The sequence below is a fragment of the Arvicanthis niloticus genome, chromosome 7, assembly GCF_011762505.2.
Source record: "Arvicanthis niloticus isolate mArvNil1 chromosome 7, mArvNil1.pat.X, whole genome shotgun sequence".
Classification (NCBI taxonomy): Eukaryota; Metazoa; Chordata; class Mammalia; order Rodentia; family Muridae; genus Arvicanthis; species Arvicanthis niloticus.
This window is the reverse complement of record NC_047664.1, coordinates 8840600-8852825: the sequence shown is the minus strand read 5'-3', so window position 1 is coordinate 8852825 and position 12226 is coordinate 8840600. Positions and strand designations below refer to the sequence as shown.

Here is a 12226-nt window from a genome sequence, read left to right as displayed (position 1 = left end):
GTGCTGACCAAGAGAAAGAGGAAGTCAAATTTTATGACGCTGAAATGCCCCCTCCCTATGCACCTCCACCTCCAAGTGCTCCCCCAATGGAGATGGTGGTTATAGATCCCATAAGGGAGTTACAGGAAAAAATATCTGTTCTTAAACAACAAATAGAGTTAGAAAAAGAGTATCAGGACTTAATTAATCAGCTACAAAAATTAAAGACAGGAAAGATGTCTCAAGAGGTAAACTGTGAAAATCCCCTGGCTCCTTGCATTCCTCAACCAGGAATCCAAAGGCAGTCCCTATCACCTAGCTTATGATTAGCCACAAATCAGCCAGAGGAGGGAAAGGCTGAGGCTTTCCCTGTATCCGAGACTAGAGACAATCAAGGAGTTGCTTGGAAACATCACACAGGTTTTAATTTTCAAATTATTAAGGAATTAAAAAATGCAGTATCTCAATACGGTGCCACTGCTCCTTTTACTCTTGCAATTTTAGACTCTGCCACAGAGGAGTGGCTAACTCCTAGTGATTGGAATACGTTAGCGAGCAGTTCTTACTGGTGGAGACTATTTAATTTGGAAATCAGAGTATCATGAGAATTGCAAAGAGACAGCTAGTAGAAACATTCAGGCAGGCAATGGTTGGTCCTTTGATGCCTTAGTAGGAGAAGGACAATTTGCTTCTAGTGATAACCAGATGCAATATGACCCAGGTTTATTTGCTCAAATTCAAAATGCAGCCATGAAGGCTTGGTGTAAACTTCTGGTAAAGGGAGACCCTGGTGCATCTTTAACAACAGTCAGGCAAGGGCCTGATGAGCGATCTTCTGACTTTGTTCATCGATTAATGACAACAGCAGGAAGGATTTTTGGTAATACAGAGGCAGGTGTAGATTATGTGAAACAACTTGCATATGAAAATGCTAATCCTGCCTGCCAAGCGGCCATTAGACCTTATAGGAAAAAGACAGACCTTACGAGGTATATCAGACTCTGTTCTGACATAGGTCCTTCTTACCAACAGGGCTTAGCTATGTCGGCTGCCATGCAAGGAAAATCAGTAAGAGATTTTTTGGCAAGTAAAGACAGAAAGGCATGTTTTAAATGTGGTAAGCCTGGACACTTTGCAAGAGATTGCAAAGTAGAAAATGAGTTAAGCCAGAGACAGCCCAGAAAACAGCCTGGGCTCTGCCCAATTTGCAAAGGTGGAAGGCATTGGGCTAGTGATTGTAGGTCTAAACAAGACGCACAAGGTAATACCCTTTCCCATAATCAGGGAAATGGGAACAGGGGCCAGCTCCAGGCCCCGAACCTACGCAAGCCAAAACAGGCTTATGGAGCAGTCAGTGTCCTACCAGCAAACACCAATCCCTTTCTGAACTTAGTCGAGCAACACCAGGAAGCGCAGGACTAGACCTCAGTTCTGCCACCCACACAGTATTAACCCCAGAAATGGGACCTCAGGCCTTACCCACTGGAGTGTTTGGACCGCTCTATCCAAATGTGTTTGGCCTGATAGTGGGAAGAAGCAGTACTACTATGCAGGGACTACAAATTTTTCTTGGAGTTATAGGTAATGATTATCAGGGTGAGATTAAAGTAATGGCACAGGCAATTCAGAATATAGTCACCATTCCTACAGGAAAGAGGATAGCTCAACTATTGTTACTTCCATTGTACCCTACTAATCACAAATATAAGAATCCTAAAAGAGGGGATCAAGGTTTTGGTTCCTCTGATGTATACTGGGTACAGCCTATAGTTAAACAAAAACCTATGATGACAATTTGGCTAGATGGAAAGGCATTACAAGGCTTGGTTGACACAGGAGCTGATGTGACTATCCTAAAACAAAGTGATTGGCCTGCTACCTGGCCTCTGACCCCAACCTTAACCAATTTAAGGGGTATTGGCCAAAGTCAAAATCCACTACAAAGCTCTAAGGTGCTAACGTGGAAAGATAAAGAAGGAAATACAGGAAATATATGTAGCGCACAGTCTCATCCAATTGTCATACTCGGTTTTCGCGCCATGCGCAGGCGCATTCTCAAGTAAAGCTTCTGTGAAGAACCAGGAAGCAGAAGCCTGCGCCATCTTTTAATGGCGAATTCGGCTCCTCACATCTCCCCCTTCCTTATTAAACTGCAACAACAATCGAAGACTGTTAGGTTGCCAATCTAGCCCACCGTTCTACCGATAGGCGTTCAAGGCAGTTAAACAGTACGAGACCCTCCACACCTTTTATCCCGTGCAATGGGAACCTGAGCCCTGGGAAGTGTGGAGGACCACCACTAGGATACCTGGTGCAATGGGAACACGAGCCCTCAGGATATCCTGTTAAGTGATGGTGTCTCATTGTTTAAGCAGATTCAACCAGGCTTGAGGGGATGTTCCCTGCTCCACGGCAAGCAATGCTTGTGTGATCACCACCTTATCCTTTTGATGTTGTTGTTTGAATTTACAGAGCAACCAGAGGGTAAGCAGCACTCCCCCAAAGATCATGCAGCCAAATAACCCTACCTCCACCCATTCCTTAAGAAAAAACCGAAGAGATCCATGAGGAGAGTCCCTGGGTCAAGGAGAAATCCAAGCGAGTAGAATTGATCTGGACGATAGCAATCCGCAATCGTTGCATGGTCTCATCAAAATCAGCCGTCCAATTCTGTAATAGCTGCTGAGATAAGATTCTTGAAAGGTTAGCTACCCGAGTAAAATTTTCATATTGAATGGAGGTATTTATATACACAAGCAGGAGAACACAGGTGAAAACACTTTACCACGTGCACCATACAGCTGAGGTCACTAAACAGCAAAACAAGCTATGTGGGATAAACAATATATTTATCAGAGTGTGCTTCAGCTGTTATAGGCTTTTGAAAACCAAGTCTTTCATCAGGGTATATGGTTCCAGATGGCTGCAAAGTTGATCTAGCCGCTTTCCATACCAAAGCCATCAGTTTGAACAGCATGAACCCGAGAGACAAGAGACTTAATATCTAAACCGTTGATATAAAAGCAACACTCTTTAAGGCAACACACAACTTCCCCTGTTGGAGAAGTGAAAGGTCTAAGCCTTGTACCCACAAATTTATACCAATGAAATCCTTGAATTTTGCATCAGCTTAGTAACAATTATACAGATTAAGACAGCCTAATATTAACCACCTCAGTCCCCAAGTCCAGGGAATTGGGGCGCTGACTCCTCATTAACTTCTTCAAGCTGAACATGGGCATTGACTTTTAGAAGAGGAATGAGGGGAAGGGTAAATTGAAAGCATCTGAAGTCTGTCTTAACTGCATCCAGCTGGAAGTCCAGGGCATCGGTGAACATGCAGGTGATAAGATTCATTCTCCAAAGCTGTGTATTCTGCAATATACAAATCTCAAAACAAGGTTTAGTATCAAGATAATTATTTTGATTCTCTAAAATCTAGTGTTCTGGAGGCCTACCTCTGTCATGTCTGATCCATATAATTCTGGAAGACATAATTACTACCTTAATGACCTCTTCAGAAAACACATAGAAAAACTTTTTCCAAATCAGCCTTTCCTTAAGCCAGTAACCAGAAAAACCTTTACATTGAGTTTTTATCCAGAAAAATATTATACAACTCAGAATCACACCCATTTTGAAAGTTAAATCAATTAACATTATCATTCTGCTTATCTCTCGGCCTAGAGCAGCCTTCTATTTATTCCTCGAGTCTTTAAAGCCTTTTTCATCTGTTTTTACTCACTTATTTCTTGCCCCATTTTCGTTATTATAACCTTTACCTATCTGTTTGGCTCTCTTGACTCAGAGCGGCCTGCAATTTACTCCTTGCATCTTTAAAACCTTTTTCATCTGTTTCTATTTACTTATTTCTTGCCCCGTTTTTGTTACTATGCAATCACCTTTGTTTCACTTCCGAATTCAGCCAGCTCTGTCAGTCGACTGGTTCTCCAGCGCAGGGTGTCTTCCACTGTATCCCGCTTACTGGAGTTCCTTGCAGAAAAGCGTCTAGACTCTCCGCGCCATCAGTTCTGAATCCTCTTCGAGCCAACAGGGTCCTTCGTGACTGGTCAAAACCCCGAGACGTTCGACTTCATCCCAGGTTTCGGTTCCACTTGTAGCAGGCTACCTCGACGATAAGGAGCACGCCACACTCAGGATTCTTCTGACAGCATTTATTGAACAGCTCTCATGATGGTGAAAAGGGGAAGGACGCCGAGCTCAGAAAGCCCGCTGCTTAAATAGAGCTTTGTGAGACGTGCAGATCCCTCATTGGCTCAAATCTCTCATCCAATTGTCATACTCGGTTTTCGCGCCATGCGCAGGCGCATTCTCAAGTAAAGCTTCCGTGAAGAACCAGGAAGCAGAAGCCTGCGCCATCTTTTAATGGCGAATTCGGCTCCTCACAAATATACAACCCTATGTCATCTCAGGCCTTCCCATTAATCTCTGGGGAAGAGATCTGTTATCCCAGTTGGGACTGAGTATGTGCAGCCCTAATGAAGTAATCACAGCTCAAATGATAAACCCTGGATTTTCCCCCAGGGAAAGGATTAGGAAAAAGTGAAGAAGGGATTATCTAATTTGGATTAAGCCAGGCAGTAGTGGCTCACGCCTTTAATCCCAGCACTTGGGAGGCAGAGGCTGGTGGATTTCTGAGTTCAAGGCCAGCCTGGTCTACAGAGTGAGTTCCAGGTTAGCCAGGGCTACCAGGTCCTCTCTCTGAAGGAAATACCAAGGCAGAACTAGCTACTTGTATAGTTGCAGTGACTTTATCAAATCAGAAATCTAATTTGGATCAGGCCATAAAGGCTCATGAGTTACATCACTTTAATTCTAAAACTTTAAAAGGGATGTTTAAAATTACCAGAGAACAAGCTAGACAAATTGTCAAACAATGTCAATCATGTGTTAAACTTTTACCAGTTCCTCATTTGGGTGTAAATCCAAAGGGACTGATACCAAACAGTATCTGGCAAATGGATGTTACTCATTATAATGAATTTGGCAAGCAAAAATATATACATGTATGTGTAGACACATACAGTGGTTTCATTTATGCAACATTACAAACTGGAGAAGCAAGCAAGCATGTGATTGCTCATATGCTTGCTACAATCGCTGTATTGAGTGTGCCTAAACAGATTAAAAACTGACAATGGCCCAGGTTATACAAGCTCCAGTTTCCACCAATTTTGTGAAAGATTGGGAATACTACATAAAACGGGTATTCCATATAATCCACAGGGCCAAGGTATGGTAGAAAGGGCACATCAAACCATTAAATGTCAATTTGAAAAAATTAAAAAGGGGGAATGGTACCCTACCAAGGGATCCCCCAGAAATATCCTTCATCATGTACTCTTCATTTTAAATTTTTAAAATTTGGATTCTGAAGGAAAATCTGCTGCAGATAGATTCTGGCATCCTGATACCAAAAAGAATTTTGCAACAGTCCTCTGGAAAGACCCATTAACTGGAACCTGGAATGGGCCAGATCCAGTGCTTATCTGGGGAAGAGGTTCTGTTTGTATATATTCCCAAACTGCAGATGCTGCACTTGGCTGCCAGAGAGACTTGGTTTAGATACCTTGAGATTAAAGGCGCGTGAGATTAAAGGTGTGTGACCACCCAAACGTGGGTTGGCCCAGGCCTAGTGCGGTCCCCAACAGCAAATTAATCTTTTTGTTTGTTTGTTTGTTTGTTTTTGTTTTTCAAAGGAACCTTTTAATAATGAGCAAATTGCCGCTGGTATTAATTTGCTTGTGGTGATTCAGTATGGCACAGGCTTTATGAGCTGCTCTGGCTGGAGGCAGGAAGATAACACTAATGAGGGCTTACAACGAAGACCTAGAATTGCAGTATCAGCTTATTAATCACTTTCATTCTGCCGTGTGTGTGTGTGTGTGTGTGTGTGTGTGTGTGTGTGTGTGCGCGCGTGCGCATGTGTCAAGGGACAACCTTGAATACCCCTCAGATGCCGTCTTTTTGTTGAGGTGTCTGGTGGTGTGTGTTTAAAACAGGGGCTCACTGTGTAGCCCTGGCTGTCTTGGAACTCACACTTTCCACCAGGTTGGCCTTGAACCTCCTGCCTCTGACTCCCAAGTGCTGGGATTAAAGGTGTTTGCCACCACTGCCCATCAAATGTCATCTTTAAGAAGGAAGGAAGGAAGGAAGGAAGGAAGGAAGGAAGGAAGGAAGGAAGGATTTATTCGTGTTTCTGTGTGCCTGAGTGTGTGTGTATCTCACACATGTGCACGTGCCTGTGGAGGCCAGCAGAGGGCATTGAGCCCCCTGCTTTTAGCACTAAGCCACTTCTCCAGCCCTCCATGCCTACTGCTGCCTGCCCTGGAGCTCACTGAGCCAGGCTGGTTGGCTGGCTATAGAGTCCAAAGCCTGATGACGTGAATTAAATTCCTGGAATGATGGAAGGAGAGAACCAGCCTACATTCTTTTTTCAGAGCAGAATAACCAGGATACTAATGAGAGTGAGTACAGAACCGTCAAAGGAGCCAGATGTGTAGTTCATGACAGTAATTCTGGGATCTGAGAAGTGAGATCAGGAGGAGCGATAGTTCAAGGCCAGCCTCAGTTACATAATGAATTTGGAGTCCACTCTGAGCTACATGAGACATTTTCTCAAAAAAAAAAAAAAAAAAAAAAAAAAAGACATACAAAATGGGCTGGAGAGATGGTTCAGCCGTTACGAGCATGTACTACTCTTGCAGAGCATGGGTCCAGTTCCTAGCACCCACATTTGGCTGTTCCCAAGTATTTACAACTCCAGTTCTAGGGGATCCACAATCCTCTTCTGGCCTTCATGAGACACATGTACATACATGGTACATATAAACATGCAGTCACACATACATAAACATCAACAGTAAATCAGGTTTTTGTTTTGTTTTAAAATATCATACCCATGACCTGTCAAAGAATTCAAAATATCTAGCCATTCAAAATGCTATCTCTTCTGGAATTTCTTGAAGAAGTGTTTTCATGTTCTTTAAGCCTGGCCACAGATCGTCGTATTTCAAAAAATTTGAGATCTAGGAGTCATGTCAGTCTAACCAGCAGTTTAAAAGTTACACTAGAATTTAGTGAGTATGTGCTTCATTTTCAGATCTATAATTAGTAACTGGCCATTTGACTTTATGCACATTAACTTTCTCAATTCTTCATTTTTTTATTTTCATGTTTAAAACCTGAGTATGTTAATTTTCTCTTAATAAGGTTGTTTCAAAGTTCCATGAGATATTACAAATGCTGGTCCATGCTTGATATGCATAAATATTCAATATATTGGATATTCAATAAATATTCATTGAATATGAGCACTGCAGGAAAACTCTTTCAGAAACAAACTCCTGAATATTTTAATTTACAAGAGACTTCCCTTAGCCAGGTAGGTGGTGCACACCTGTAATCCTAGCCCTGAGGAGGCTGAGAGAGAAAGTTTCTTTTTGGCCAGTCTGGTCTAATAGGGAGTATCAGGGCAGCCAGACCTTGTAGACCTATGTAGCAAGACCTTGTCTCAAATGAATAAACAAAGGAAAAATATAGAGAGAGACAGGAAGAAAGGAGGAAAAAAGAAAAGAGGAGAGAGAGAAAATGGGAGGAGAGAAGAGAGAGGAGAGAAGAGAGGAGAAAGAGAGAGAGAGAGAGAGAGAGAGAGAGAGAGAGAGAGAGAGAGAGAGATTTCAGATCATCAGTGATATTCAGTGAGTGTCAGTTGCACAAAATTCCATGGTGTTTACTTAACCAGGGGTACTCCCGCCCTGAGAGGAAGAAATAGATGCTAGAAATAGATGCCAGGAGAAACTAACCATTAGGAGACTCCCTATTCTGGGTGTGGCTGGAATGTACCTCAAGCATGCTCTCCAGTCCTCTACCGGGCTGTTGTTGTTGTTTTTTTTTTTTTAAGTTATCAAGATAGGACACTATTCTTGCCCGTGCTGATGCCCACACTGATGTCCGTGCTGATGCCCACGCTGATACCCGTGCTGATGTCCGTGCTGATGCTGATGTCCGTGCTGATGCCCGTGCTGATGTCTGTGCTGATGCCCACGCTGATGATGTCCGTGCTGATGCCCATGCTGATGCCCACGCTGATGCCCGTGCTGATGTCCGTGCTGATGTCCGTGCTGGTGTCCATGCTGGTGTCCGTGCTGATGTCCGTGCTGGTGTCCATGCTGATGTCCACGCTGATGCCCGTGCTGATGCCCGTGCTGGTGTCCGTGCTGGTGTCCGTGCTGGTGTCCGTGCTGGTGTCCGTGCTGATGCCCACGCTGATGCCCGTGCTGATGCCCGTGCTGATGTCCGTGCTGATGTCCGTGCTGATGTCCGTGCTGATGTCCACGCTGATGCCCACGCTGATGCCCGTGCTGATGTCCGTGCTGATGCCCGTGCTGATGCCCGTGCTGATGCCCACGCTGATGATGACCATTATGATCGCAGGACATCATTAAACGGTCCTCCAGGGCCATCTTCCCCTCCCTAATTTCATCTCCTCTTTTCCCTCCTTTGACTAGTTGCTTCTGCTATTTATTCTCACTCACATTAACCCAATCGGACTGCCTGTTGTAGAACATGATGTTGGAATGGGAGGATGGGATGGAGCAGGTAAATGGGGCAAGTGCTATATACCAGGCAGTTAGAAACGGCATCTGTTAAAAAGCACTGGCTTGCTTGGACCCATAAGATAACTAAAGCAGGCAGTATAACACCTAGCATCTCTGTTTTTGTTTTGTGTCTGCCTTCCTGTTTTGGGTTGCCTAGTTACCCTTGCACATAGGCATGTTCACCTTTCAAGGACTTATTGCTCTTTAGGGATAAAGGCATAAAAATAAAATATCAGAAACATCATATAGTCAGCTTTTACAATTACTCCCCAAAGGCACCTGAGGTCACCTTGGATTCCATGAAAATCGTCAGGTCACCTTCCAGATGAGGGCATCCCATCCAGGGTGGAGAGGATGCCTCTTGGAACATGAGCAGTTATCTTCTGAGAATGACATTCTTCCCTCAGGTGAAAGGGACTCTTTGGACCAACTTGCAAAACCAGACTGAAAGAATGACCAGCCAGGACACATCGTGACCAGGATTGCTCAATTATATGTACAAGAATGCTTCTTGCCCCAGTTCTTCTGCTTGAATCTAAAGCTCATGTGGGCTTATTGGCTCCTTTATCTGAACCTTTCCTAGGTGTGTGCATTAATGAAGTCTATCTCTGCTTCTCACTTTTACTCTGCTGTTTATGTTAGAGGCGCCACACCCGGTGTAATTTATGACCTTTTCTGCCATAAATTGGTAAAAACAAAACAAAACAAAACCTCATGTATCCCAAACTGGCTGATAAACTTCCCTCTGCGTCAAGTGCTGAGATTTGGGCTTACAAGCATGTAACGCCACATCCAGTTTATACATTGTCTGGAATTAAATCTAGGGCTTTGTGTGTGCTTGAGTAAGCACTCTACCAACTGAGCTACAATCCCAGTCTCTTAGCTTTTATCTGTCTTCCATGAAACGTTTGAAAAGCTGAAAGGCTTTTACATTATGCTTTCCCATTAGTAACCAAGGGACTAAGAAAAGCATAGCTCTGTAGTATGTGTCTTTTTACAAAAGGTCCACCGTGCAAGAAGGAAACCTATTACAAAAAAAAAAAAAAAAAAAGCCCCTAGACAGGCTTACTGCTTTCCAGAGGGTCGCGGGCAAGTATATACAGGAGCAGAAAGCATTTTTCTCAGCCTAGTCCTGGTATCTGTAGCCTGTTATAACACCCTTCCCTTTTTAAAGGACCGGGTCCACATGTATGGAGCCGCGCCCTTCTCCCTCAAACTACAACTCCCAGCATACAGTCTGTCCCAAGAGTACGCACGCGCAAGGGCGGGGACAGTGAGGGGGGTGAACCAGCAATACAGACAGCGCGGTCGGGTTTAGGGGCAGCTGGCGGGAGGGTTTCGGCAACTCCCTGAACTTGAGGCACCGCGGAGTGTGGGCGCAGGGAAGAGCGATTCAGACCTTGCGGACTGTGCAGTGGGACGGCGGCCAGACAGGTGAGTTCAGCACGGTGCTTTTCAGGAAGTCCGTCGACGGGCGCGGCAGCGGGTCGCTCCGGCCTGGGCGACTGAGAAGGGAGCGCCTGTGCTTCCCGCGCCTTGCCCGCGGGCCTCGCTAGAGAGCGGAGAGAGCCGGGCCGTTCCGGGACGGCGAGGTGTGCCGGGTGTCGCCCGCGGCCAGGCACGCAGGCTCTGGGCTGTGGGTGAGTCACTTGCAGCCAACCAGCTGGGGTTCAGGACCGGCCGATTGGAGTTCGAGACCCGCCACCTAGTGTTCGGGACCGACCTCCTCAAGTCTGGGACTGTCTAAGATTTGGGATTTGGCCGTCGGGTTTGGGACTGGCCAGTGCTCCGGAACCGGAGTGGCTGGGAAGCTGTCTGGGAAGCGCCTTGCCCCGCCGCCCCTCCACCCCAACCATCATCTAGCTGCCTGGCTGTTGTTGGTTGGGAGGAAACCCACAAAACTTGGGACACACCCTTTTTGTGATTGAAATCTGGTGTCTTGCATTGGCCATATCTGCTCTGCTCTGCCTTAGAATAAATTTCGGGCTCCCGTGCAACGCAGCTGGGGCCGGCTGTAAAGCTGATGCGGGTTTGTTTTGAGGACGTGACTGCGTCGTTGTATCTTCGCTTACAGAAGTTGATGCGTTTCCTCCACAAGCCTGCATCCTGATTACAAACAGAAATGGGAAACGGCCCCAATTTTTACTTTCCTTTTCTTTCTCGTCTCTCCTCCCCCCCCCCACCCTTTCTGTTTTCTCGTCTTCTCGTTGGTGTTTGAGTCCCCTTTCCCCTTTCAAATCCACCCGCCCGTTCCCTTTCTACTGTCCCTAACCTCCCCCCATTTCTCTCTTGTCTTCTAAGAATCACATTCCCAACTTGACCTTTGCTTCTCTTAAAAAAAAAAAAAAAAAAAAAAGAAGAAGATAGTCATCTATTTGGTAATGAACTCTGCAGTAAAACTTATCCCAGGAGGTCATACTTAAACAGGAAATGAGCCTGTGGAGATTTGCTGGCTATGTGCAGCCTTCTTTGGTTTCTGACATTTTAGTGCAGTTCATGTTTCTTTTACTGAAAAATTTTCAGAATAGTTTTTTTTTGGGGGGGTGTATTAAGTTGGTTAATCAATTGACATGTCATTATTTCAGAAGAATATAGCTTTTCTCAGACTCCTTTTTCCTAGTTCTCTTCCTAGTCCTAGTTCACACATTTTATGCATACATATATCTCTTTTTGATATTTTGAGCCCGTCTCACTGTGTTGCCCAGTCTGGCCTTTAAGCCTCAGCTTCCCAGTACTGGAATGGGGCCATCGAGTCTGGCCATCTCTATAATGTATTAAGAGCTGACAGTAGGGCCGGGAGAGAAGGCTCAGAAGGTAAGAGCACTGAATCCCATCTCTGGCTCTCCATGTGCAATCCATTGTATTCCGGTCTTAGAACGCCCTTGCCTTGCACCAATCAGCATTTGTAGTTTATCTTAGAATGAAATTGGTGGTAGCCAGGTAACCCATGATTAACCTAGCCTTCTATGGTGTGTGTGTGTGTGTGTGTGTGTGTGTGTGTGTGTGTCCCTGCGCGTGCCTGCGCTCACGTGTGCATGCGCTCACACGTGTGAACGTGCATGCGGAAGCCTGGAAGTTGATGTCATGTCCTCTTGGATCATATCCACTGAACCATATCCCTATTATTATTAAAAAAAATTAATTTATTTGGGAAATCTTGGCTATATGTATTCATTCCAATCCCTGTGCTAGACAGGAATGACCAAAGGTGTCTTCTTGAGGATATTACTGCCCTGTAGCTGAATTTTCTTTCATCTTTGTGGTAGGCCATTAGGTCATGCTTTACCTGATATATGCTTTTAGGTCACATCCCATCACAATCCTGATAACATTTTTTTTTCAGGCTGGAGCTATAGCTCAATAATTAAGGGCTTGCCTAGCATGTGTAAGGACCTAGGTTCAATCCCAGCACCACAAAAGCAAAAAGATAATTTGCAACTCCCAGCAACTGGCTTATTTAAACAACAGGTTCAGTACAACAGAAAGAACCTAAGGGCCTACACCATGTAGGGGCAACACTTTTCACACTTAACGGACATAAAGCACGACCATGCCTGTTCATTTTGAAGTGGAGTTTAAAATTGGCATATTTTAAGTAGAAGTTACACTTTGAAAACCAAGATGGG

The 12226-nt window shown here is 44.8% G+C and overlaps 1 protein-coding gene across 1 annotated transcript in view; it reads left to right on the top strand.

Moving 5' to 3' along the window:
• The first annotated feature begins 9866 nt into the window (after positions 1-9866).
• Tmod3 (tropomodulin 3) overlaps positions 9867-12226 on the top strand; it is a 56471-nt gene continuing 54111 nt past the window's right edge. The window contains exon 1 of the mRNA XM_034508989.2: positions 9867-10034. The gene's annotated coding sequence lies outside the window, so the exon portion shown is untranslated. The remainder of the gene's footprint in view (positions 10035-12226) is intronic.